At 43.7% G+C, this 26690-nt stretch overlaps 6 non-coding genes across 6 annotated transcripts; all 6 read right to left on the minus strand.

The window, feature by feature from the left end:
- Positions 1-2697: 2697 nt before the first annotated feature.
- trnaq-cug (transfer RNA glutamine (anticodon CUG)) lies at positions 2698-2769 on the minus strand. The gene has a single exon. It is a non-coding gene; the product is annotated as a tRNA-Gln (tRNA).
- Positions 2770-3237: 468 nt separating this feature from the next.
- On the minus strand, positions 3238-3309 carry trnaq-uug (transfer RNA glutamine (anticodon UUG)). The gene has a single exon. It is a non-coding gene; the product is annotated as a tRNA-Gln (tRNA).
- A 12298-nt stretch (positions 3310-15607) lies between these two features.
- On the minus strand, positions 15608-15679 carry trnaq-cug (transfer RNA glutamine (anticodon CUG)). Its single transcript has one exon. It is a non-coding gene; the product is annotated as a tRNA-Gln (tRNA).
- A 466-nt stretch (positions 15680-16145) lies between these two features.
- On the minus strand, positions 16146-16217 carry trnaq-uug (transfer RNA glutamine (anticodon UUG)). The gene has a single exon. It is a non-coding gene; the product is annotated as a tRNA-Gln (tRNA).
- Positions 16218-24969: 8752 nt separating this feature from the next.
- trnaq-cug (transfer RNA glutamine (anticodon CUG)) lies at positions 24970-25041 on the minus strand. The gene has a single exon. It is a non-coding gene; the product is annotated as a tRNA-Gln (tRNA).
- Positions 25042-25509: 468 nt separating this feature from the next.
- trnaq-uug (transfer RNA glutamine (anticodon UUG)) lies at positions 25510-25581 on the minus strand. The gene has a single exon. It is a non-coding gene; the product is annotated as a tRNA-Gln (tRNA).
- Between the last annotated feature and the right edge of the window lie 1109 nt (positions 25582-26690).

Raw genomic sequence — 26690 nt, forward strand, 5'->3', positions numbered from 1 at the left:
ATCTTGACTACCAGGACAAAGACCTACGAAACTCTCGGTAGTATTAAATTGCACATGGATCTGAACACACCTTACGTTTTACCCACGGTTGCCAATAGCACTACCCGAGTGCTTCAACGACTGAGACTTGTACAACTCTGTCATTGGTCTGCAATTCATGGGCACCACAAATCACCTCCTTCCAACTGTGAAGATAAAAGTAACTGAGAGATAATAAAGGGAAACAAGAGTGAATCTGTAGATGCTGGAAATAAATAAAAAAACAGAAAATGCTGGCAGAGCTCAGCAGGCCAGACAGCATCTATGGGAGGAGGTAGTGACGAGGTTTCGGTCCGAAACCCTTCATCAGGAGTGAAGTAGCACTCGTGGGGGGATAAGAAGTGGGCGGAGGGATGAAGTAGAGTGCTGGGAAGTGATAGGCTGTAGGGAAATAGGCTGGAAGAAGGTGGAGAATTATGGGAAATAAAAGAGAAAGAAAGAAAGGTAGGGCTGGCTTGGGAGATTATAGTGAGGGGGGAAAAGGGAAAAACACCAGCGCTCAGTCCTCCAGCAGTGGCGGGATCTCCCTATGGCCACACACTTCAATTCCACAGACCACTCCCACTCCGATATGTCTGCCCATGGCCTCCTCTACCATTAAGATGAGGCCACACGCAGGTCGATGGATCAATACCTTATCTCCAGCCTAGGTAGCCTCCTACCTTCCGGCATGAACATTAAACTTATAGAACTCCGTTGATATCGCTGCCACCCCCCCCCCCCCCCCACTTATCCAATCCCTATCTATAATTTTAGTCTGGTTCTCTCTCTCTCTTTTTTCCCCCTCACTATAATCTTCCCCCAGTCCTACCTTTTTTATTTCCCATAATTCTACACCTTTCCACTTGCCCATTTCCCTCCAGCCTATCACTTCCCAGCTCTCTACTTCAACCCTCACCGACTTGTCATCCCCACTCGACCATTCAATGTTACTTCACTCCTGATGAAGGATTACGGTCCGAAACGTCGTCACTACCTCCTCCCATAGATGCTGTCTGGGCTGCAGACTTCTGCCAGCATTTTGTGTTTTTAACAAAGGGAAATCTGGAGATGTTGTGCTTTTCAATTTGCAAAGAGTTGTGAAGTTCCAGCAGGAGGAAAGGAAACGGAAACGTAGGCAGGTCATAGAAATTGTTGGCATCCTGGAAAGGTCTCTCAGTTTTTAGGCCTATACTATACAAGTTTGTGCAGATAAAGCACGTTGTCCAAAACGTTGAGAAACTGCTACACGGAGCGACTGGCGGCGAAACCAAGTGCTGGACAGGCACAAGGCTATAGGGTTGAGAGGTATTTGCACAGTCGCGAACGTGGAAAAATAACCAGGAGGAATCTTGACACAGAGCTCTGATATAGAATCTTGACAGTGAGACGGGGTTTTCATGAAATAACTTGAAACTAGAGCTGAACTTAGAACTGACAGTTTCAAGCGGCCCTGAAACGAAGTTATCGCAGGGGAATAGACCAATAAACTGCCGACCAGTAGTTGTGACGCCAGGGCTCTTATACTGCAGTCTTTGATGGAAACCGGGTGATCTGTATGAAGTGAACAAACAGCAATCGGGAATCTAACGACTGGATTTCAAACATAATCAAGGATATGGGAGCGAGATGGGATACAACCATGCGTGACCATGTCAGAAACTGGTCTAGATGTACAGTGGAGAATATCCTGACTGGTTCCATCATGATCTTGCATAGCAACACCAATGCCCTTGAATGAAATAGCCAATGAAAAGATATAGATGCAGCCAGTCCATCACAGTTCTTGCCCCACTCAACACTGACCACATCTACAAGGAGCGCTATCACAGAAAAGCAGCATCCATCATTAAGGATCCCCATCCAGGCGATGCTAGCTTCTCAATGCTGCCATCCGGAAGGAGTATGGGACCTCTCCAGTTCCACAGCCCTAGGCTGAGGAATACCTATTAACGTCAACGAGCAGACATTTGACACAGGGTGAATAATTTCACTCGCACTGACAAAGAAGGCAGAATACAACTATGAAATTCGTCTTCTTCTGATTGCCATTAAATGCGGAGAAACGACAATATGAAATTGCTTGAATGAAAATACCTTATCGCCACTCAGTTGTACGAAACAATAAGAAATATAACTCGGAAACCCCAAAACAAGAACGCCACCCTCGCATAAAACTAAAGATCGCCCGCCCAAACACAGCATCTAAAAACCAAACCGCTAATGCCAAACTCCTCCTACACAGAAAACATGAAAAATAACATCAATCCCCCAAACTCATCTCTTGTACATAAAAATCTAACAGATCATTCACACGGGGATACGGCAACAAATATATTAGACCCCAAATCCTAAATCCCCCGGCCAAAAGAAAAATAACATATCACATCAAAGCTAACACAAATAAAAACCTGAAGGAGACCAATATTAACTACAGTCCACACCAATTAACTTGTATTTCTTCGAATTTCGATTTTATCCTCTGTCAGCATCGCGGAGAACGACAGATCGTACTCAGTCCTTCCGTCAGGCCCTCATACGCGGCATTATGACCTTTCCTCGTGGCGGCCTCCCAATTTCCGTTCCAATGCCTCCTCCCATAGGGAGTAACCAAAATTGTCACATGCTTTCCAGTGCATACTTTCATAAACGGACAGCTCACTAACAGAATAAACAACGAGGTTCCACCGAGACTTGAACTCGGATTGCTGGATTCAGAGTCCAGAGTGCTCACCATTACACCATGGAACCAAATGTGTTTACTGCGAACGGCCATAAGAAAATGAATCCCAGGGTAGTATGTGGTGAGATGTGTGAACTTTAGCAAATAATTTATTTTAAACTTTGCACTTCGTAGGGAAAGTCTCACGAGGATAGATTATATAACACAATGCTTTTCTCTTTGGAGAGACGAATGATCGGCAACGAAAAATACAACATCTAAAATAAAACAACTGAAAGAGCCCAATATTTTCTACAGTCGACTCCAGCAATCACGTAGTCTCGGAATTTCAAAAATATCCTCTGTCAGCGTCAAGGAGAGCGACAGCGCCAACTCAGTCCTTCCGTGGTTCCTCCCTCCACCGAGACCCGGCCTCCCGACATTATGCCAATGCGGTGTATTGACTTTCGCCTGCCTTGGGGAGTGATTAAAATTATCACTTACAATGCAGTGCGTGTGTTTACAAATGGACGGCCCAACTGACGGAATAAAGAATGAGGTCTCACCGAGACTCGAACTCGGATTGCTGGATTCAAAGTCCAGAGTGCTCACCTTTACACCATGGGACCACATGCACTCACGGTAAACGATCACCAGAAGAGGAATATTAGGGTAATATTTGGTGACACGTGTAAACTTTGATTGTAAATTTACGTTGAACTTTGAACTTAATAGCGGATGTGTTGTGAGGACAGGTTGAGGAACGGAGCAGTTTTCTCTTTCGAGGGAACCAATATGAGAGGTGATTTGAAAGAGGTATACAAGATGATAGTGGGCATATATCGAGTAGACAGCTAAAACATTTTACCTGGTGTGTAAGTGGCAAAGACGAGGGGCGATAATGTTAAGGTGATTGGTTGAATCTATAACAGTGGGGGTTGTCTTAAGTTATTTTTTACTCACAGAAAATGGATGGAATTCGCAGCCAAGGATACAGTTAGAAGCAGATACAGTGGAGACATTTCGGAGACTTGCATTGGGGCATGAACCTTTTAACTGATGATCTTCTGTGGGAGATTATTTTGAGAACCGTCATCTCCAAGCAAGAAGATAAATGAATAGAAATTTAGAAAAAAAGTATTTACAGCAGAATTGGGTAGGAACAATAGAGAGTAGTCTGTGAACAGATGTTATTGGTTAAGTCGATGTATGATATGTGAGAGTCACCAAAAGTCCAGCTGATGAGAATTCAGGACCTCCCTGTCCTTTGAGCAAGGTAGAGAAGGATGGGGACATTCAGGAACATAACGTGATGACAGGAAATGTATTCAGTTAAGAGTAAGAGGAGTGATAATTAAGATTTAGGAAGATGAAATCGGACAGGGCATTGGAGGAACATGGGAAGCAAGTGACAAATCACATTGCGAATCAGGAGATTGCACTGTGATCAGGAAATGTCTTCAGTGAGGGATCAATGAGAATCACAAGCGATATTATACAGATACTAAAAAAACAGCTGTATACTTACTAGGGAGAGGACAGGGCCACTCGAGGACAAAGAAAGGAGTTTCGGCATGCGGCCAACGTTGGCATGTGAAGTACAAATTGAAACGTCTGGATTCATTGGTGTTCATTCAGAGAAGGACATGGAGAAAGTGAGATCAGGGTGCGATTAGTATGATATATCCAGATGTGTTGATTGTAAGGAGGAGGTGGTTGGGTCTCTTAAAGCACAATAGGTGAGTAAATCCTAAGGGGGATTTAGTCTGTTGGGTGAGACACATCACAAGCTGGGTTATTTAAACTGCCGGCACCATTCTGTAAGCACACACATCTTATCAACATCTGGCGCCGAGCTGCAAGGTGAAGGGGGATGTCTATCTCCATTATAAACGCGGCCGACCTATGGAAATGTAGAGGAACAGTCAGTAGTTGACTACATGGACGGTGAAATTTACAATATCTGGAGTTTTGCCACCACGACTCAGACCCATAAAACTCTCAACACTGTGCAGTGAGCACATTGACCTGTACACAAACAGCATTGCTCTACCCCAGCAGGTCAAGGACAGAGATCTGTACAACAATAACACTGGATGTACAAGTGGGTATTGGGTGTTTTGCTTGGCAGGTCATTTAGAGTGGGGGAGGTTAACGAACAGTCATCATAATTTGCGGTTGATAATAGGACCGCTCGCATCCACGATAGTGTTATTAAGGTAATATAGTTTATTCTGAAGTTTTATAATATTTTGATAATTCTGCATTGTTCCACATGCATTGTTCTGCCGATGTTGGGTCTCTGTGGAAATAGGGTTGTAATACAGCCTGTGTTGTAACGCTTGTGCAAAAGGTGTTATAAGCAATGGAAGATTTTATTTTAACTTGTGTTTTAAATTTTCTGTTTATAACTCAAAATGTGAGGTTCTATCTCTAAAACATAGTGTGGATTAATATCATCGTACTTTGTTATTGTGTTCACTCTCTATGTTTCCTGTGTATAAGTACATGGATGGACGTAAGAGCGACTTTGTGAGCATATATCAAGTTTTTGGTGGTTACTGCAAGCGTTGTGCGGCTGGTTATGACTGGGGCGCTTCCAGGGGTGTTCTATTGACAATGTATTGTGCTTTAAAAAACTCTTATTTGTAATATGGTTGTGTCATTTATGGAGAGACAGCTCGTTCGGTTTAATATTGGTTGGTCGTTCTGCAGGCCAGTTCCCTGGAATCTGTTGTGGAACACTCTGGAATTACCAAATCACTACTACTGTAGGTTTTATAAAGGGAGATCGATATACGACTGGGAAACGATTTTCAGAAAGGTTTTCACAGTGAAAGAATCAGCAGTTTTTGAACGTTGAAAAACGTTATCATATCTGAAAGAGGGAGGGGCATTTTATTAAATTCAGTAAACTTGGTATTGGTGGTATGTTTTACAACTGGGTATTGAGTTATTTTGATTGGCCGATCATTTAGAGTGAGGGAGGGTAAAGACGTGCCATCAAAGTGTGCAGTGGATAAGAGAACCCCTCACAACCAACATAGCATTATTAGTCCAATGATGTTCAATCTGAAGATTAATGATATTTTGATAATGTTTGTGTGGATTCCGTTTGTCTTACAGCCTGCATGGTAAAGTGGGTGCAAACACTGTTATCTGCAAAGGAAGAATAGTCTTTTGACTTGGGTTTGACATTATCTGTTTCTAAATCAAAATGTGTGGTTTATACTCTGAAACATTGTGTGGTTGAATTTGTCCTTACACTGTCTGGGTGTTCATTGACTATGGCTCCTGTGTTTAAGTATTCGGAGTTATGGCTGGATCCAAGGCTAACTTGCAGAACACGTAGAAAGTTTTCGTAGCAAAAATGTACGCAGGTCAACACATTTCTTCATTGTGTGGCTGGGTATGACTTCGGCATTTCAAGGGGTATTCTATTGACAATTCATTGTTCTTTAATACACTCGTCTCTGGAATATGGTTGCATAATTTATCGAGAAGCAGCTCGTTCAGTTTCATATCGGTTAGATTTTCCACAGGCCAGAGCACTTCGAATCTGCAGTGGAACACTCCGCGCCACAGCTAGAGACACACTGGAGTTTAATCAAGGTGAGATTCTGCCTGACCTGCGGAGAGAAAAACTGAGCCTTGTAAACTTTACTGTTTAAAGGGGTGAGGGTGTCACTTTTGATGTATTTGTTGTAAAGGATTTTGGAATATGCTTGCAGATTTGACAAATGGATAATTTGAGAATATGTGTGGGAGTATGGTCTTGGAGGTTTGTGGACAATTGACCTGGCCAGGAGTTTCATTGTGGAAATTTCCAGATGTGCGAATGGATTTGAGATTGCCGGAGGATAGAGAAATTATTGGAGGTAGTGAAAGGGTGTTTGGTGATTTACCGCAGCAGTATTTACCCTTTTTGCCTATCTTTACAGATGGTTCTAAGAACCTGTTTAGTAACTGCGTGGGCTCAGGGGTACTTATCACCAGGTTTAACCCTGAGGTTGGAAACGGCTGACTAATGGTTTATCTTTCTATGCAGCAGAAATTATGGCTCTTATCAGTAGTCTGCAATTGGTTGAACCGGCTAAGCCAAACAGAGAAGTGATCTGCTCAGACTCTGCCTCGGCACTGCAGATACTGGAATGAAATAGTTCAAGGAGACCTGATCTATTGTTGCAAGTTATTATATTCTATATGTTCTGGAGTGTGTGGGAATAGCTATAGAGATTTCCAGGGCACCTGCACTAAGCCTGAGGTAGATATTATAGTTTATATGAGAATGTATGGTGCCAAATGTTGCGTTTGGTTGCCTGGAATGAGGAAATGTCAGATTGTGAATAAGTATTGAACAGGGAGTTGGTAATGCAATTTGTTTCCATCAGTCCAGGGTTTGCACCTTTTGGGAGGGAAGATATATGGTTTATGAGAGCCAGGTATTATTTGGAATGTGGGAAGCTATTTCCGTAATTAGTGGGTAGATCTTGCGTGCCTAGCTTGCAGAACACTCTGGCGCCTGAGGCAGGGACGGTTAAGTCGTGTACGGCCCTGGTGAGCTTTTTAATTGAAATACATATTTATGTAGTATCTGAAGCCTGTCAAGCGTCCCTTCATAATCCATTTCGGTAGGTTGTGGCAATGCACCTTCCTGATAGGTACGAGCCAACTTTAGCACAAATGAAGAAGAGCTGATTCGATTGTAGAGTAAGGAATAACTCTCCGGGAAGGGCAGAAATGACTGAACTGAAGTGAGGTCAGTCTGTACTTGCTGTACTATTGAAGAATGAGAGGTGATGTAATGGGATACTTCTGTGATTTGAAGGCTGATGTGAAGGGATGAAGAAGCTGCCGACTGGATCAATGAGCTGCTCCTTTGTCTCCATTATTACCATGCTTCTGTGGGAGTGGTCCGGTGAAGTCTGGTCAGCCGGACTGCTCCCCCACTGTTGGGATCTGCCTCTTCTCTTCCAGCCTGCCACCCCGGTAACAGGGAGTGTCTGAATCTGCTATGTTCCAGAGTATAAAGTCCTCGTCTGCGCAACCTCTCCTTGTAACCCAGACACCCAAGTCCAGGCGACATCCTGGTACATCTTTCCTACACGTTTTCTAGTTTAAGAATGTTTGCTAAACTAGGTCAATCAAAAGTCTATACAATACTCCAAATCAGCCCTCTCCAAGGACTTGTATTGTCATGGTCCGGTCCGAAGTCCACATTCCTGTTCAAGGTCCAGTCCGCGAAATCCGGAATGCGGGACCTCTGGCTGCGCTTTGTTTCTGTTGGAATTAACCATAAGCACCTGATGCTCTATTTGTCGCCTGGGAATATAAGTGGCCCTGGGATTCAATGTGGCCGGCGGGTGGGGTCGTCTTGTCAAGTTTCCCTGGGAGCAAACGGCTGGTGGAACGTTAGCACAGCCACTTGCCATCTTTAGGCCGCGTTGGAGAACCACTGCTTCTTGGAACTTTGCTGTCAGTAGTCGGGGTTGTCATTGCTGTATGGATTCGGTCGTTTCCAGGGCCAGCTGGGTGGCCGTCAGCCGCTTCGAGCTAGGTAGGGATGCGGTTGTGTCCGTAGCCAGCCAAAGTTGCTGGCCGTAACTGCGACTCGGATCAAACCCGATGCAGAGGTGTAACAGTCTGTTGTTCTTTGGTGTTTGCCTCTTCCTGTCCTCGCTCCGTGGTGTAAGCCAAGTGGATCTGCCGTTGCCCTGCGGGATGATCTGTCTTGACAAGTCCTCGCCTCCCTGGAGTAAGTCAGGCCGTTCAGCCGTTGTCCTGCCTTGGGAATCTGTGTTGTCTTGTCTATGCCTCCGTCGGGTAAGTCAGGCCGTTCTGCCGTTATCCGACGATTGGTCCTTGGTGTGGAGTGAAAGTTGAGTCCCGGCTTGTAGAAGGGTAAGTCCCGCCTCTCTGTCTATGTTCTGTCCAGTCTCATGTTCGTGTCTTCTTAAAGAGGAGTCCCGGCTTGTTGAAGGATAAGTTCCGGCTCTATGTTGATGTACAGCTCCTAGTCTCCCTTAAAGCACCAGCCTCCGAGTTATGCAAGCCTCGACCTCCAAGACCCCAAGCCTCATGCCTCGACCTCCAAGACCCTAGCCTCAATCCTCGAGCTCCAAATACCCAGGCCTCGTCTTGTCTTCGCCTATTTTGGGGTCTGAGCCCGAGTCATGACTCAGGTTCTAAGTCCTTGTCCAGTCTCGGGCTCGGAGTCCACCACGGGATCCTTGTTTCCAGTACCTCGTCCTGGTCCTGCTTTCCTTGACTAGTCTGCGACCTGTCCCGACATTAAGTTATGTCCCGTCCTGTTCCTAGTACTCAGCGTCTGTGTCCTGCATTTAGATGCATTCCCAACGCCCCCCTTATGACATGAATCTCTGCAACTAATCTTCTCAACTCTTATACTCTGTGCCATGAATGATGAAGGCCAGCAGGTCAGACTGCATCTTCAACAACGGATCTGCCTGAGATGTCACTGTTAGTGAACCATGCATTTATAGTCCCCAGTCCCCCCAAAGCCCGACCGGTCACTGGATCATTCCTATTCTGGTGTGATATACCAAACGGGTTTGAATGACATTTTCCAATCTTTAGGCCTACCTGATGAGGATTTCGCAAGTTTCTCTTGACCCTCTACAGCAAATCAGTTTTAGTATCTTTTACACTCTTACTAACTATGCTTTGTATACTCACAACCAAATTGTTTAAATAAATTACAAACACCTCACATCCCAGAGCCAACTAGAGTGGGGAATCACTAGACACAGACGCTCATTCTAAGACAGAACCCTCAACTTTCACGCTCTCATCCTGTCACTGTAACAAATATGAAACCAAGCAGCTATCTCCCCTGGATTACATCTTCCTGATCTAACACTCCAGACGAGTGTCAAAGTCCTTTCTAATGCCCATAGACAACATCGACAATCCCAGCCTCATCTACGCTCTTGTGAACCACCTCGAAGAGCTACAATACATCGTTTCCCTTTCATGACGCTGCGCTGACTGTCCTGAATCGGATCAAATGTTGGTTATATGTTGGTGCGTCAGAGACCCCTCGAGAAATTTACCCAACAACGATATCAGACTATCCGAGCTTATTTTCATGGCTAGTTTTCACGACCCTTGTTTAACAATGGTACTGCAATAGTGAAGAAGACAGTGAAATAGAATGAAACCATCCTCCCAATGAGTATACCCTACTGTGCCATCACAGTTGATTCATGAACACTGTCAAAAACATGTTCTTACCTTACTTTTCCTCTGCTACCAATAAAAAATCTTTTGCCCTCCGTTTTAAATATGCCCAATGACTTAACCCCCACAGCCATATGTGGCAATGATTTCCAGAGATTCACCACGCTGTCGCTAAAGAAAATCCTTCCCTGATCTCAAGGGATATCCCTTTACATTCTGAGGCTAAGCTCTCTGCTCCTGAACTCCCTCAGTATAGGAAATAACGTCTCATGTTCACTCTATCCGGGCCTTTCAATATTCATAGGTTTCAGTTAGAGCGCCACCCCGCCCCGGCCACCCCCCTCCAGTTATTACTATAGCTTCCAGCGAGTAAAGGCCAAGGCCAAGGTCGTCAAATATTAACCCTTTCAGTCTTGAGGCAACTCTTTTGAACCTACTCCGAATTCTCTTCAATACCAACATGTCCCTTCATAGGAAAGGGTCCCACACAGTTCATAATACTCCAAATACGGAATGACCAATGCCTTTTAAATCCAGACCATTATATCCTTGCTTTGATATTATAGTCCTATTGAAATGTAGGCTAACATTGAATTTGCCTACCTTACGGCCAACTCAACCTGCAGACTCCCATTTAGGGAATGTTGAATTAGGACTCCATAGTCTCTTTGAACCTCTGATTTCTCAATAGGCTCATTGCTTAGAAATACAGTGCCGATGAGAAGTATTTCTCCCCCTGACTTGTAGGTTTTCATATTTTATTGTTTTACAGCATTGAATCATAGTGGATTTAATTTGTCTTTTTTGACACTGATCAAAAGAAAAGGAATAATTTGTGTCAAAGCGAACAACAGAGAGACAAGGTCTGCAAAATTTAGGAATCTGGGCAAAATTTTCAGAAGTTAGAACTTCGGTTTGGTGCTCTCAGGATTTCTTCCGGTATCACATGCTTCTGGGATAAGAGATCGCAAGGTAGCAGAGTTAAATGTGTGGCTAACAATCTGATGCAGGAGGGCGGGCATCAGGTACGTAGATCATTAGGCCCTCCTTCAGGATAGTTGGGACTGGTGTAAGCTGGATGGGTTACGCCTGCGCTGAAGGCAAACAGGCATTCTCAAGGGTAAGGAGGGATTGGTATAAGGAGGGTGAGGGAACAAATATTCACACAGCGAGGTTTTCTGAAGCTTCTCTGGTAGAGGTTTAACATGTGGCAAGCGTGGTGGACTTCTGGGAAGCAGAGCTACGGGTCAGTAGGTATCTTTGAGCAGTAGGATGAAACGAGGTTGAGGAACGCCAAACGAAAGTTAGATTCAACCAAGTTAATGAGCTCAGTGACACCGAAGGGCAGAAGTGAATTTCTTTCAGTACAGTGTGTAGAACAGTTAAGGCAGTCGTACTTAGAAGCTGGATGAGAACATGGAACGGTGATTCAGCCATTACAGGGATATGTCTGAGAGAAGAGCAGGACTGTGAAAAGATTACTCTGTGAACTTCCCTATAGCAAGTAAGAGAGAGAAACAGGTATGGCGGCAGTTCATAGGCTGACGTAAACACAATAGAGTCGTCGTGGACTTGAATACTCTCCCTAAAAACGACTGAAACCACCTTACCGTCTCAGGCGTGGTTGGACATTATTTTTTAGGTGTGTTCAGGAAGGCTTCCTGAATGAGTATGCAGATTATCACCAGGGAGAGGGACATACTTAATGAAATGATCGGAGTTTCTTTGAGAAAGATTTAATGATCACAATTCCAGAGTTTTCACATGGTTATTGACAAGACATATAGCTTCAGGTGGTTGAATGCAAATTTGGGGAAGGCTAATTACAGCAATATTACACAGTGTTGCTGGTTAAGTCATTGCCTGACATGCGAACGTCAACTACAGTCCAGCCTTTTAGAAATCAGGACTTCCGTCCTGTGAGGAATGTAGAGAAGTATGGCAATATTCATTAGCGCAAAATAATGAGAGAGATTGCATTTAGTTTTAAAAATTAAAGGCAATCATATACCAGGTTTAGCAATGGAGACTGGAAGGATCTTGGTGGACTAAAAAGGGAACAAAAAACAATTCATGCTGCAAGTCAGGAGAGTGAACAGTGACCGGGAAATATCCTCAGTGAGGTGATTTAAAGAGAAGCCAAGACGATTTACACCTACACTGCGAACAACAGAGTACGAGGGAGATGCCAAGAGCACTCAAGGTCAAGGAAGGAGTTTCTGCGTGGAGACAGTTAACAGCTGAGATACAAAAGTAATACTATTCTTCGATGTTCACCAAAAGAAAACGACATGGAGGAAAATTAGTTCAGCAATGTATATGGTGATATTCCCCGACGTGCTGATTCTAAAGAGGAGCTGTTGTTCGGTCTCTCAATTACTATTAAGTGGGTAAATCTTTTGGGGGATTTAGGGCATTGGTGTAGACAGACAACATGAATGCAAGCATGCTGTTTAAACTGACATTATATTCAACACACATAGACTGAACTGAGGACACTCATTCTATGCTATACATTTTACTGTTTATTCGTTCATTATCTCAGGCCTGTTAGGCAAATGATCAAAGGGACAAGTTATATTTTGTTTACTTCTGCTCTGACAGTGGTTCTCATCTGGGACACTGAGACTGCAGGGCTGATGGGAACAGCCATTCGGAATGTTCAAAAAGGAGCTGTATGGTTCATTCGGGAAGGTAGCCTGCTGACCTGTGGGAAGATAGTGGGGAATAGGACAGTCGGAATGTTGTAACAGGAGCTTGTATTGACTTGACGAGTTGAATGGCTTACCCCATTCCACAGCGATCCTGTGCCCAATAATGGTCTGTAAGCTCATTTTGGTTTCCAGAAGGCTTCCAATCTACCTGAGTATATATGGAGAGGTGGTGTGATAGGGACACACTTCTGTTAGGGCACTGGCACAGCATTCCAAGCACACTGAGCAGGTAGGCAATACAAATCAACGAGGACACAGACCTGCTAAGACTCTGATAAAAGAACAAAGATTTATCATAACATAACACTATTAACACAGCTGGACAATCCAAGCATTGCACTGTAACTATGACATAAACGGCATCATCACCTTACTGTAAGGGTACAAGGCTTCACAACACAAGGCACCACATCTTCAGAAGCTAGATCTTTACAATAACCAGCACTGTAATGCAAGGGCACAGACTTTCACAATATCTCACACCACACTATAATGGTTCAGACCTTTAGAACTGTTGGTCGCATATTGTTAAGAAACGGGCCAGTGTAACAGTTGGACATGCAAAGACATTCACTGCCACGGAACAGTCCTGTAAGCGCAGATATTCTTATTATATACTGACGGTTAAGTGGCACTGTGCTGTGTAATCAGAGACCCTTGCAATCGGGCAATAAACTGAAATTTAGCAATAATACCAACCTCACTTTGTTCTTCCCTCGATGACCAGCCCACCAAGCTGACTTAACACAGAACCCGAATGGATGGAAAGAAAGCACAATAACACCAGCACAACTCTGCGGGTCCACTGATGTCCAGCACAAAACCATTTTTTCCATACAGATAAAGACATGTCACTGTGAAAACAAGGATGAGCACAGACTATACTCAGCTCACTGTGTACTCCCGCCATTTGCAAAACTGGAGGAACACAGACCTATGCAAAAGCAGCTCTGGACTACATGCTCATTGTGCAGTGTAGCTCAAACACTACACAGTAGTGAGTCGAACAATTAGAAACCAAACACAGTAATGCAGACAGACAAACTACCACAACATAGCATGGTGAGGAAGCAGAGTGTTATCTTTGATACAAACATGCCCTGCACGTGAGACTGCACAAGAACAGTCAGCAGTTGACTACAGGTACAATGAAATTTACAATCTCTAGATCTTGACTACCAGGACAAAGACCTATGAATGTCACGGCACTGTTAAAGTTCACATGGATCTGAACACATCTTACATTCCACCCACGGTTGAGCAATAGAACAACCCGAGTGCTTCAAGGACTGAGACTTGTACAACTCTGTCATTGGACTGCAATTCATGAGCACCATCGATCACCTCCCACCAACTGTGAAGAAAAAAAAGTAACGGAGAATGAATAAATGGAATCCTGGAGATGTTGTGCTCTTCACTTTGCAAAGAGTTTTGAAGTTCCAGCAGCAGAAAAGGAAACGGAAATGTAGGCAGGTTATAGATTTTGCTGGCATCCTAGAAAGGTTTATCAGTTTTTAGGCCTATACTATACAAGCTTGTGCAGATAAAACACACTGTCTAAAACGTTGAGAAACTGCTACACGGAGCGACTGGGGGCGAACCCAAGTGCTGGGCACGGACTCGGAGATAGTGTTGAGAGGTACTTGCACAGTGGCGAACGTGGAAGAAATAACCAGGAGGAATCTTGACACCGAGCTCTGATATAGAATCTTGACACTGAAACGGGGTTTTCATGGAATAACTTGAAACTAGAGCTGAACTTCGAACTGACAGTTCCAAGCGGCCCTAAAACGACGATATCGCTGGAATAGACCAATAAACTGCCGACCAGTAGTTGTGACGTCAAGGTCCTTATACTGCAGTCTCTGACGGAAGCCGGGTGTGCTGTATGAAGTGAACAAGCAGCAATCGGGAATCTAACGACTGGAATTCAAGCATAGTCAAGGATATGGGAGCGAGATGGGATACAGCCATGCGTGACCATGTCAGAAACTTGTCTAGATGTACAGTGGAGAATATCCTGACTGGTTCCATCATGAATTGGTATAGAAGCACCAATGCCCTTGAATGAAATAGCCAATGAAAAGATGTAGATGCAGCCAGTCCATCACAGTTCTTGCCCCACTCAACACTGACCACATCTACAAGGAGCGCTGTCACAGAAAAGCAGCAACCGTCATCAAGGATCCCCATCCAGGAGATGCTCGTTTCTCAATACTGTCATCCGGAAGGAGTATGGGACCTCTCGGGTTCCGTAACCTCAGGTTGAGGAATAACTATTAACGTCAACGAGCAGACATTTGACACGGAGTGAATAATTTCATTCGCACTGACAATAATTTCACAATACAACTATAAGAATCGTCTTCTGCAGATTGCCATTAAATACGGAAAAAAGACAATATTAAATTTCTTGAATGAAAATACATTATCGCCACATTCTTGCAAGAAAGAATAAGTAATATAACTCGCAAACCCCATAACTCCAACGCCACCCTCTCATAAAACTGAAGATCGCACGCCCAAACACAGCATCTAAAATATCAAACCCCAAATGCCAAACTCCTCCTACACAGAAAACAGCAAAAATAACATAAACCCCCAAACTCATCCCTTGCACATAAAAACCTAACAGATCATTCACACGGCAGCAGATATATTGGATACCAAATCCTAAATCCCCCGGCCAAAAAATAATAATAACATATCAAATCAAGAAAGCAAACAAAAAAAAACCCTGAAGGAGACCAATATACACTACAGTCCAGACCAATTAATATGTATCTCATCGAATTTCGATAATATCCAGCGTCAGCATAACGAGGAACGATATATCGTACTCAGTCATTCTGTCGGGCCTTCATACTCAAATACGCAGCCTTATGACCTTTCCTCGTGGTGTCCTCACAATTTCCGTTCCAATACGTTCTCCTATGGCGAGTAACCAAAATTGTCACATGCTTTCCAGTGCATAATTTCATAAACGGACACCTCACTAACAGAATAAACAACGAGGTTCCACCGAGACTCGAACTCGGATCGCTGGATTCAGAGTCCAGAGTGCTCACCATTACACCATGGAACCACATGTATTTACTGTAAACTACGATAAGAAGATTAATCCCAGTGTAGTATGTGGTAAGATCTATGAACTTGTGCAATGAATTTATTTTAAACTTTGCACTTCATAGAGAAAGTCTGACGAGGATGGATTATATAACACAATGATTTTCTCTTTGGAGAGAAGCATGATCGGCAGCGAAAATAAACACAAAAATAAATCAACTGAAAGAGTCCAATATTATCTACAGTCATCACCAACAATCACGTAGGTCTCGGAATTTCAAAACCATCCTCTGTCAGCGTCAAGGGGAGCGACAGCGCCAACTCAGTCCTTCCGTGGTGCCTCCCTCCACCGAGACCAGGCCTCCCGACCTTCTGCCAATGCGGTGTATTGACTTTCGCCTGCCTTGGGGAGTGATTAGAATTATCACTTCCAATCCAGTGCGTGTGTTTACAAATGGACGGCACAACTGACGGAATAAAGAATGAGGTCTCACCGAGACTCGAACTCGGATTGCTGGATTCAAAGTCCAGAGTGCTCACCATTACACCATGGGACCACATGCACTCACGGTAAACGATCACCAGAAGCTAAATTTTAGGGTAATATTTGGTGACACGTGTAAACTTTGATAGTAAATTTACGTTGAACTTTGAACTTCATAGCGAATGTGTTGTGAGGACAGGTTAAGGAACGGAGCAGCTTTCTCTTTCGAGGGAACCAGTATGAGAGGTGATTTGAAAGAGGTATACAAGATGATAGAGGGCATATATCGAGTAGACAGCTAAAACATTTTACTTAGGGTGGAAGTGGCAAAGACGAGGGGCGATAATGTTACGGTGATTGAATGAACCTATAACAGTGGGGCTGTCTTAAGTTATTTTTTACTCTCAGAAAATGGATGGAATTCGTAGCCAAGGATACAGATAGAAGCAGATACAGTGGAGACATTTCGGATACCTTGCATTTGGGCATGAACCTTGCAACTGATGATCTTCTGTGGGAGATTATTTTGAGAACCGTCACCTCCAAGTAAGAAGATGAATTAATAGAAGTTTAGAAAAAAGGTATTTACAGCAGAATTGGGTAGGAATAATCGAGAGTAGTCTGTGAACAAATGTTATTGGTTAAGTCATTGTATGACATGTGAGAGTGACTTACAGTCCAGCTGATGAGAATTCAGGACTTTCCTGCCCTTTGATCAGGGTAGAGAAGGATGGAGACATTCAGGAACATAGCGTGATGACAAGAAATGTATTCAGTTAAGAGTAAGAGGAGTGATATTTAAAATTTAGGAAGATGAAATCGGAAAGGGCATTGGAGGGACATGAGAAGCAAGTGACAAATCACACTGTGAATCAGGAGATTGAACTGTGATCAGTAAATGTCTTCAGTGAGGGATCAATGAGGATCACAAGCGATATTATACAGACACTAAAAAACAACTGTATACTTACTAGGGAGAGGACAGGGCCACTCGAGGACAAAGAAAGGAGTTTCGGCATGCTGCCGACGTTGGCATGTGAAGTGCAAATTGAAAGTCTGCATTCATTGGTGTTCATTCAGAGAAGGACATGGAGAAAGTGAGATCAGGAAGCGATTAGTATGATATATCCAGATGTGTTGATTGTAAGGAGGAGGTGGTTGGGTCTCTCAAAGCACAGTAGGTGTGTAAATCCTCTGGGGGATTTAGTCCGTTGAGTGAGACACATCAAAAGCAGGTTTATTTAAACTGCCGGCACGATACTGTAAACACACACACCTTATCAACATCTGGCGCCGAGCTGCAAGGTTAAGGGGAATGTCTATCTCTATTATAAACGCGGCGGACATATGAAAATGTACAAGAATAGTCAGTAGTTGACAACATGGACAGTGAAATTTACAATATCTAGCGTTTTGCCACCAGGACTCAGACCCATAAAACTCTCAACTGTACAGTGAGCACATTGACCTGTACACAAGCAACATTGTACAACCCCAGCACGTAGGCAGAAATCTGTACAACAATGACACTGGATTTACAACTGGATATTGGGTGTTTTGCTTGACAGGTCATTTAGAATGGGGGAGGTTAAAGAATGGTCATCACACTTTGCGGTGGATAATAGGACCGCTTGCATACACAATACTGTTATTAGGGTAATATTGTTTAATCTGAAAATCAATAATATTTCGGTAATTCTGGGTTCCGTTTGGCTTCATATGCCGCTGTTGTGGCTCAGTGGTACTGGGATTGTAATACAGCCTGTGTTGTAAAGTTTGTGCAAACTGTGTTATAAGCAATGGAATAATGTTTTTCTTATTTAACTTGGGTTTTAAATTTTCTGTTTATAAATCAAAATGTGAAGTTCTATCTCGAATACATAGTGTCGATTACAATCACCGTACTCTGTAAGTATGTTCACTGTCTATGATTCCTGTGTTGAAGTATATGGCTGGACGTAAGAGTGACTTAGAGAGCATATATTAAGTTTTGGAGGATAAATGTAAGCGCTGTGCGGCTGGTTATGTCTGGGGCGCCTAGAGGGGTTTTCTATTGACAATATATTGTGCTTTAAAAGACTCTTGTCTGTAATATAATTGCATCATTTATGGAGAGACAGCTCGTTCGGTTTTAAATTGTTTGGTCGTTCTGCAGGCCAGTTCCTTCGAATCTGTTGTGGAACACTCTGGAATTACTAAATCACTACTATTTTTAAAGGGAGATCGATATGCGTCTGGGAAATGATGTTCAGAAAGGTTTTTACAGTCAAAGAATCTGCATTTTTTAAACGTTGAAAAACTTTATCATATCTGAAAGAGGGAGGGGCATTTTATTAAATTCAGTATGCTTGGAATTGGTTGTATGTTTTACAACTGGGTATTGAGTTATTTTGATTGGCCGATCATTTAGAGTGAGGGAGGGTAAAGACGTGCCATCAAAGTGTGCAGTGGATAAGAGAACCCCTCACAACCAACATAGCATTATTAGTCCAATGATGTTCAATCTGAAGATTAATAATATTTTGAGAATGTTTGTGTGGATTCCGTTTGTCTTACAACCTGCGTGGTAAACTGGGTGGAAACACTGTTATCAGCAAAGGAAGAATAGTCTTTTGACTTGGGTTTGACATTATCTGTTTCTAAATCACAATGTGTGCTTTATACTCTGAAGCATTGTGTGGTTGAATTTGCCCTTACACTCTCTGGGTGTTCATTGTCTATGGCTCCTGTGTTTAAGTATTCGGAGTTATGGCTGGATCCAAGGCGAACTTGGAGAACACATAGAAAGTTTTCGGAGGAAAAATGTAAGCAGGTCAATACATTTCTGCATTGTGTGGCTGGGTATGACTGGGGCAATTCAAGGGGTGTTCTATTGACAATTCAATGCGCTTTAATAAACTCTTCTCTGGAATATGGTTGCATGATTTATCGAGGGGCAGCTCGTTCAGTTTCATATCGGTGGGTTCTTCCACAGGCCAGAGCACTTCGAATCTGTAGTGGAACATTCCGGACCACAGCTAGAGACAGATTGGAGTTTAATCAAGGTGAGATGCTGCTTGACCTGAGGAGAGAAAAACTGAGCCTTGTAAACGTTACTGTTTAATAGGACGAGGGTGTCATATTTGATGTATTTGTTGTAATGGATTTTAGAATATACTTGCAGATTTGATAAATGGATAATTTGAGAATATGTGTGGGAGTATGGTCTTGGAGGTTTGTGGACAATTGACCTGGCCAGGAGTTTCATTGTGGGAAGTTCCAGATGTGCGAATGGATTTGAGATTACCGGAGGATAGGGAAATTATTGTAGGTTGTGAAAGGGTGTTTGGTGATTTGCAACAGCAGTATTTACCCGTTTTGTCTATCTTTACAGATGGTTCTAAGGACCAATTTAGTAACTGTGAGGGCTCAGGTGTACTTGTCACCAGGTTTTACCCTGAGATGGGAAACGGCTGACTAATGGTTTATCTATCTATGCAGCAGAATTTATAGCTCTTATCAGTAGTCTGCAATTGGTTGAACCGGTTAAGCCAAACAGAGAAGTGATCTGCTCAGACTCTGCCTCGGTACTGCAGAGACTGGAATGAAAGGGTTCAAGGAGACCTGATCTATTGTTGCAAGTTATTTTAATCTGTATGTTCTGGAGTGTGTGGGAATAGCTGTAGAAATTCTCGGGCACCTGCACATACGGATTAATTGGATAATGAAAGGACACTTGATGAACATGCACGCACTTAGCCTGAGGTAGATATTATAGTTTATATGCGAATGTACAGTGCCAAATGTTGTGTTTGGTTGCCTGGAATGAGGAAATGTCAGATTGGGAATAAGTATTGAACAGGGAGTTGGTATTGCAATTTGTTTCCATCAGTCCAGGGTTTGCACCGTTTGGGAGGGAAGATGTATGGGTTATGCGAGTAAGGTATTATTTGGAATGTGCGAAGCTGTTTCCGTAATTAATGGGTAGATCTTGGGTGCCGAGCTTGCAGAACACTCTGGCGCCTGAGGCACGGACGGTTAAGTCGTGTAGGGCCCTGGTGAGCTTTTTAATTGAAATACATATTTATGTAGTATCTGAAGCCTGTCAAGCGTCCCTTCATAATCCATTTCGGTAGTTTGTGGCAATGCACCTTCCTGATAGGTACGAGCCAACTTTAGCACAAATGAAGAAGAGCTGATTCGATTGCAGAGTAAGGAATAGTTTCAGGGAGGGGTGGAAATGAGGTTTCCCATCTGGGAAGGGCAGAAATGACTAAACTGAAGTGGGGTCAGTCTGTACTTGCTGTACTATTGAAGAATGAGAGGTGATGTAATGGGTTACTTCTGTGATTTGAAGGCTGATGTGAAGGGATGAAGAACCTGCCGACTGGATCAATGAGCTGCTCCTTTGTCTCCATTATTACCATGCTTCTGTGGGAGTGGTCCGGTGAACTCTGGTCAACCGGACTGCTCCCCCACTGTTGGGATCTGCCTCTTCTCTTCCAGCCTGCCACCCCGGTAACAGAGAGTGTCTGAATCTGCTATGTTCCAGCGAATAAAGTCCTCGTCTACGCAACCTCTCCTTGTAACCCAGACACCCAAGTCCAGGCAACATCCTAGTATTTTTTTTTTTTGCTATAATCTTTCCAGTTTAAGATCAAGTTTGCTAAACTAGGTCAATCAAATCTCTATACAATACACCAAATCTGTCCTCTCCAAAGACTTGCATTGTCGTGGTCCGGTCCAAGTCCGCATTCCGGTTCACGGTCTGGTCCGCGTACTCCAGACTCCGGGTCCTCCGGCTGCCCTTTGTTTCAGTTGTACTTACCATAAGAACCTGATGCTCATCTTGTTGGTTGGGAATCTAAGTGGCCCTGGGATTGAGTGTAGTTTGTGGAGTCGTGTTGTCAAGTTTCCCTGGGGAAAAAAAAACCCGCTGGTGGAAGGCTAGAACGGTCACTTGCCATCTTTAGGCCGCGTTGGAGAACGATTGCTTCTTGGAGCTTTGATGTCAGTAGTCGGGGCTGCATTGCGGTATGGATTCAGCCGTTTCCCGGGCCAGCTGGGTGGCCGTCAGCCGCTCCGAGCTAGGTAGGGATGCGGTTGTTTCCATAGCCAGCCAAGGTTGCTGTCCGTGACTGCGTCTCGGAGCAACCCCGATGCAGAGATGGAACTGTTTGTCGTTGTTTGGTGTTCCTCTCTTCCTGACCTCGCCCCGTGGTGTACATCAGGCCGTTCTGCTGTTGTCCTGCGGGATGAACAGTCTTGTTTTGTCTTTGCCTCCGTCGGGTAAGTCAGACCGTTCTGCCGTTACACGACGGATGGTTCTGCCCCACCTTGATGTGGAGTGAAAGTTGAGCCCCGGCTTGTCGAAGGATAAGTCCCGATTCTATGTTGATGTACAGTTCCTAGTCTGTCTCCAAGCTCCAGGATCCGAGTTATGCAAACCGCGAGCTCCAAGAAACAAGGAATTCTCCAGCCTCGAGCTCCAAGAACCCAAGGAAGCCTCCAGATTCGAGTTACAAGAACCCAAGGAAGCCTGCAGCCTTGAGCTCCAAGACCCCAATCTCAAGCCTCGAGCTCGAAGACCCCAGTCTCAAGCCTCGTGTCTCAGGACCTCGAGACGGAAGCTCCAAGTACCCAGGCCTCGTCATGTCTTCGCCTGGTTTGGGGTCCGAACCAAAGTCATGTCCCAGATTCTGGCTCCTTTTCCAGTCTCCGGCTCGGTGTCGACCCCAGTCTCCTTGTTGCCAGTACCTCTTCCTGGTCCTGCTTCCCCAGCCTAGTCTGCGACCTGTCCCGTCCTGTTCCTCGTACTTCTGTGTCTGTGTCCTGCATTTGGGTCCATTCCCAACGCCCCCCTTATGACATTTATGTCTAAACATATGTTCTCAACTCTTATACTCTGTGTCATGAATGATGAAGGCCAGCAGGTCAAACTCCATCTTCACCAGCGGATCTGCCGGAGATGTAACTGTCAGTGAACCATGCAATTATAGTGCCCGGTCCCTCCAGAGCCCGACCGTTGACTGGATCATTCCTAATCCGGTGTGATCTCCCAAACTGGATTGAATGACATTTTCCAGTCTTTAGGCCTGTCTGATGAAGATCTCGCAAGTTCTCTTGACCTTCTACACTATCTACAACATAACCTGTTTTAGTGACTTTTAACCTCTTACTAACCATGCTTTCTACACTCACAAACAAATTGTTTAAATAAATTGCAAATACCTCACATCGTAGCGCCAACTCCAGTGGGGAATCACTAGACACAGACGCCTATTCTGGAATAGAACCCTCAACCTTCACCCTCTGTTCCTGTCACTGTAACAAATGTGAAACCAAGCAGCTATCTCCCCTGGATAACATCTTCCTGATCTAACATTCCAGACGAGTGTCAAAGACATTTCTAATGCCCATAGACAACATCGACAATCCCAGCCTCATCTACGCTCTTGTGAACCTCCTCGAAGAACTAAAATACATCATTTGTCTTGCATGAAGCTGTGCTGACTGGACTGAATCGGATCAAATGTTGGTATATGTTGGTCCCTCAGAAACCCCTCGAGCAATTTACCCAACAGCGATATCAGACTATCCGGACTATAGTTACATGACTAGTTTTCAGGACCCTTGTAAAACAATTGTACTGCAATAGAGAACAAGACAGAAGAGCAGAATGAAACCATCGTCCAAATGAGTATACTCTACTGTGCCATCGCGGTTGATTCATTAACACTGTCAAACGCATTTTCTTATCTTACTCTTCCTCTGTTACCAATAAAAAATCCTTTACCCTCCGATTTAAATATACCCAATGACTTAACACCCACAGCCTTATGTGGCAATGAATTCCAGAGATTCACCACCCTCTCGCTAAAGAAATTGCTCCTCTGATCTCAAGGGATATCCCCTTATTGCTCCTGAACTCTCTCAGTAGCGGAAATATCGTCTCATGTTCACTCTATCTGGGCCTTTCAATATTCATAGGTTTCAGTTAGATCGCCACCCCGCCCCGCCCGCCCACCCCACTTATTACTATAGACTTCAGCGATTAAAGGCCAAGGCCAAGGTCGCAAAATATTAACCCTTTCAGTCATGTGATTACTCTTTTGAACCTATTCTGGACTCTCTTCAAATCCAACATGTCCCTTCATAGGAAAGGGCTCCACACTGTTCACAATACTCCAAATAAGGAATGACCAATGCCTTTTAAATCCAGAGCATTATATCCTTGCTTTGATACTATGTTCTCTTGAAATGAATGCTAACATTGAATTTGTCTTCCTTACGGCCAACTCAACCTGAAGACTACCCTTTAGGGAATGTTGAATTAGGACTCCAAAGTCTCTTTGAACCTCTGATTTCACAATAGGCTCATTGCCTAGAAATACAGTGCCTATGAGAAGTACTTCTCCCCCTCACTTGTAGGTTTTCATGTTTTCATGCACGGACACGGAGATAGTGTTGAGAGGTACTTGCACAGTGGCGAACGTGGAACAAATAACCAGGAGGAATCTTGACACCGAGCTCTGATATAGGATCTTGACACGAAAACGGGGTTTTCATGGAATAACTTGAAACTAGAGCTGAACGTAGAACTGACAGTTCCAAGCGGCCCTAAAACGAAGTTATCGCAAGGGAATAGACCAATAAACTGCCGACCAGTAGTTGTGACGTCAAGGTCCTTATACTGCAGTCTCTGATGGAAACAGGGTGAGCTGTATGAAGTGAACAAGCAGCAATCGGGAATCTAACGACTGGAATTCAAACATAATCAAGGATATGGGAGCGAGATGGGATACAGCCATGCGTGACCATGTCAGAAACTTGTCTAGATGTACAGTGGAGAATATCCTGACTGGTTCCATCATGATCTGGTATAGAAGCACCAATGCCCTTGAATGAAATAGCCAATGAAAAGATATAGGTGCAGCCAGTCCATCACAGTTATTGCCCCACTCAACACTGACCACATCTACAAGGAGCGCTGTCACAGAAAACCAGCATCCATCATCAAGGATTCCCATCCAGGCGATGCTCACTTTTCAATGCTGCCATCCGGAAGGAGTATGGGACCTCTCCGGTTCCACAGCCCTAGGCTGAGGAATACCTATTAACGTCAACGAGCAGACTTTTGAAACAGAGTGAATAATTTCACTCGCACTGGCAATGAATGCACAATACAACTAAGAGATTCGTCTTCTGCAGATTGTCATTAAATGCGGAAAAAAATATGAAATTCCTTGAATGAAAATAATTATCGCTACTCTCTTGCAAGAAAAAAAATAAGAAGTATAACTCGCAAACCCCACAACAGCAACGCCACGCTCGCATAATACTAAAGATCGCCGGCCCGACACAGCATCAAAAATATCAAAGCCCTGATGCCAAACTCCTTCTACACAGAAAACAGCAAAAAAACATCAACCCCCAAACTCATCCCTTGTCCATAAGAATCTAACAGATCATTCACACCTGAAAACGGCAAAAAATATATTAGACCCCAAATCCTAAATCCCCCAGCTAAAAAATAATAATAACATATCACATCCAGAAAGCAAACACAAAAACAAACCTGAAGGAGAACAATATAAACTACAGTCCAAACCAATTAACTTGAATTTCTTCGAATTTCGATAATATCCACCGTCAGCATCGCGAAGAACGACAGATCGTACTCAGTCCTTCCGTCAGGCCCTCATACGCGGCATTTTGACCTTTCCTCGAGGCGGCCTCCCAATTTCCGTTCCAATGCGTCCTCCCATGGGGAGTAACCAAAATTGTCACATGCTTTCCAGTGCATACTTTCATAAACGGACAGCTCACTAACAGAATAAACAACGAGGTTCCACCGAGACTCGAACTCGGATTGCTGGATTCAGAGTCCAGAGTGCTCACCATTACACCATGGAACCACATGTGTTTACTGCGAACGGCCATAAGAAAATGAATCCCAGGGTAGTATGTGGTGAGATGTGTGAACTTGTGCAATGAATTTATTTTAAACTTTGCACTTCGTAGAGAAAGTCTCACAAGGATAGATTATAGAACACAATGCTTTTCTCTTTGGAGAGAAGCATGATCGGCAACGAAAAACACAACATAAAAATAAAACAACTGAAAGATCCCAATATTATCTACAGTCGACACCAGCAATCACATAGGTCTCGGAATTTCAAAAACATCCTCTGTCAGCGTCAAGGAGAGCGACAGCGCCAACTCAGTCCTTCCGTGGTGCCTCCCTCCACCGAGACCCGGCCTCCCGACATTATGCCAATGCGGTGTATTGACTTTCGCCTGCCTTGGGGAGTGCTTAAAATTATCACTTACAATCCAGTGCGCGTGTTTACAAATGGACGGCACAACTGACGGAATAAAGAATGAGGTCTCACCGAGACTCGAACTCGGATCGCTGGATTCAAAGTCCAGAGTGCTCACCATTACACCATGGGACCACATGTGATCATTGTAAACGATCACCGGAAGATGAATATTAGGGTAATATGTGGTACACGTGTAAACTTTGATAGTAAATTAATGTTGAACTTTGAACTTCATAACGGATGTCTTGTGAGTACAGGTTGAGGAAGGGATCAGTTTTCTCTTTGGAGAGAACCGGTATGAGAGGTGATTTGAAAGAGGTATACAAGATGATAGAGGGCATATACGAGTAGACCTTCAAAACATTTTAGCTGGGATCGAAGTGGCAAAGACGCTGGGTGATAATGTTACGGTGATTGGATGAATCTATAACAGTGGGGGTTGTCTTAAGTTATTTTTTTACTCACAGGAAATGGATGGAATTCGAAGACAAAAAAAAACAACGGTTATAAGCAGATACATTGGAGACATTTCGGAGACCTTGTATTGGGGCATGAACCTTGCGACTGATGATCCTCTGTGGGAGATTTTTTTGAGAACAATTATCTTCAAGTAAGGACATAATCCTGAGGGAATTTATTAGGCTTAGGGCAAGCTAATGAGAACTGTTTTTGGCAGGAGATGGGGAGAGTAGAGTCTGGGAGCTGCAGTAATTGAGTAAACTCACATCTGACCTGTGGGATATATTTGAAGTCGAGAGGTTCATCAAAGTTGTAAATTCAGTGAAAAAGGGAAATGAACCATAAGGAAAGTTTCGGAAGTGGAAATTGGACAAAGCCCTTGATAATTATACAGCAATATTCAAATTAAACACGGAATCAATGATGCAGAATGAAAGTGGGAGAGTGGAAATGATGTTACTGATCAAGACTGGGGAGGGTACCAAGGCACTTTGTGCAGACATTAAAAAACAAGAGGGACATCACAGAGAAGGTAGGAAAATAGAACAACTCAGAGGCAGAAAACAGTACGTATGTCTGGAGACATAACAAGTGAGCAAAACACTAAATGATTAGTTCATGTCAATATTCCTCAAACAGAAATTGATGAAGTAAAGATGTTCAGTAAGGATACGCTGATATATTACTGCACGCTGAAAATAAGTTGGTGGGAACGTTGGGACCTTCACCAGTACTGGATGGGATACATCACAGTTTATTGAGTGAATGAGGCAAGATAGCAG

The sequence above is a fragment of the Hemitrygon akajei genome, chromosome 28, assembly GCF_048418815.1.
Source record: "Hemitrygon akajei chromosome 28, sHemAka1.3, whole genome shotgun sequence".
Taxonomy (NCBI): Eukaryota; Metazoa; Chordata; class Chondrichthyes; order Myliobatiformes; family Dasyatidae; genus Hemitrygon; species Hemitrygon akajei.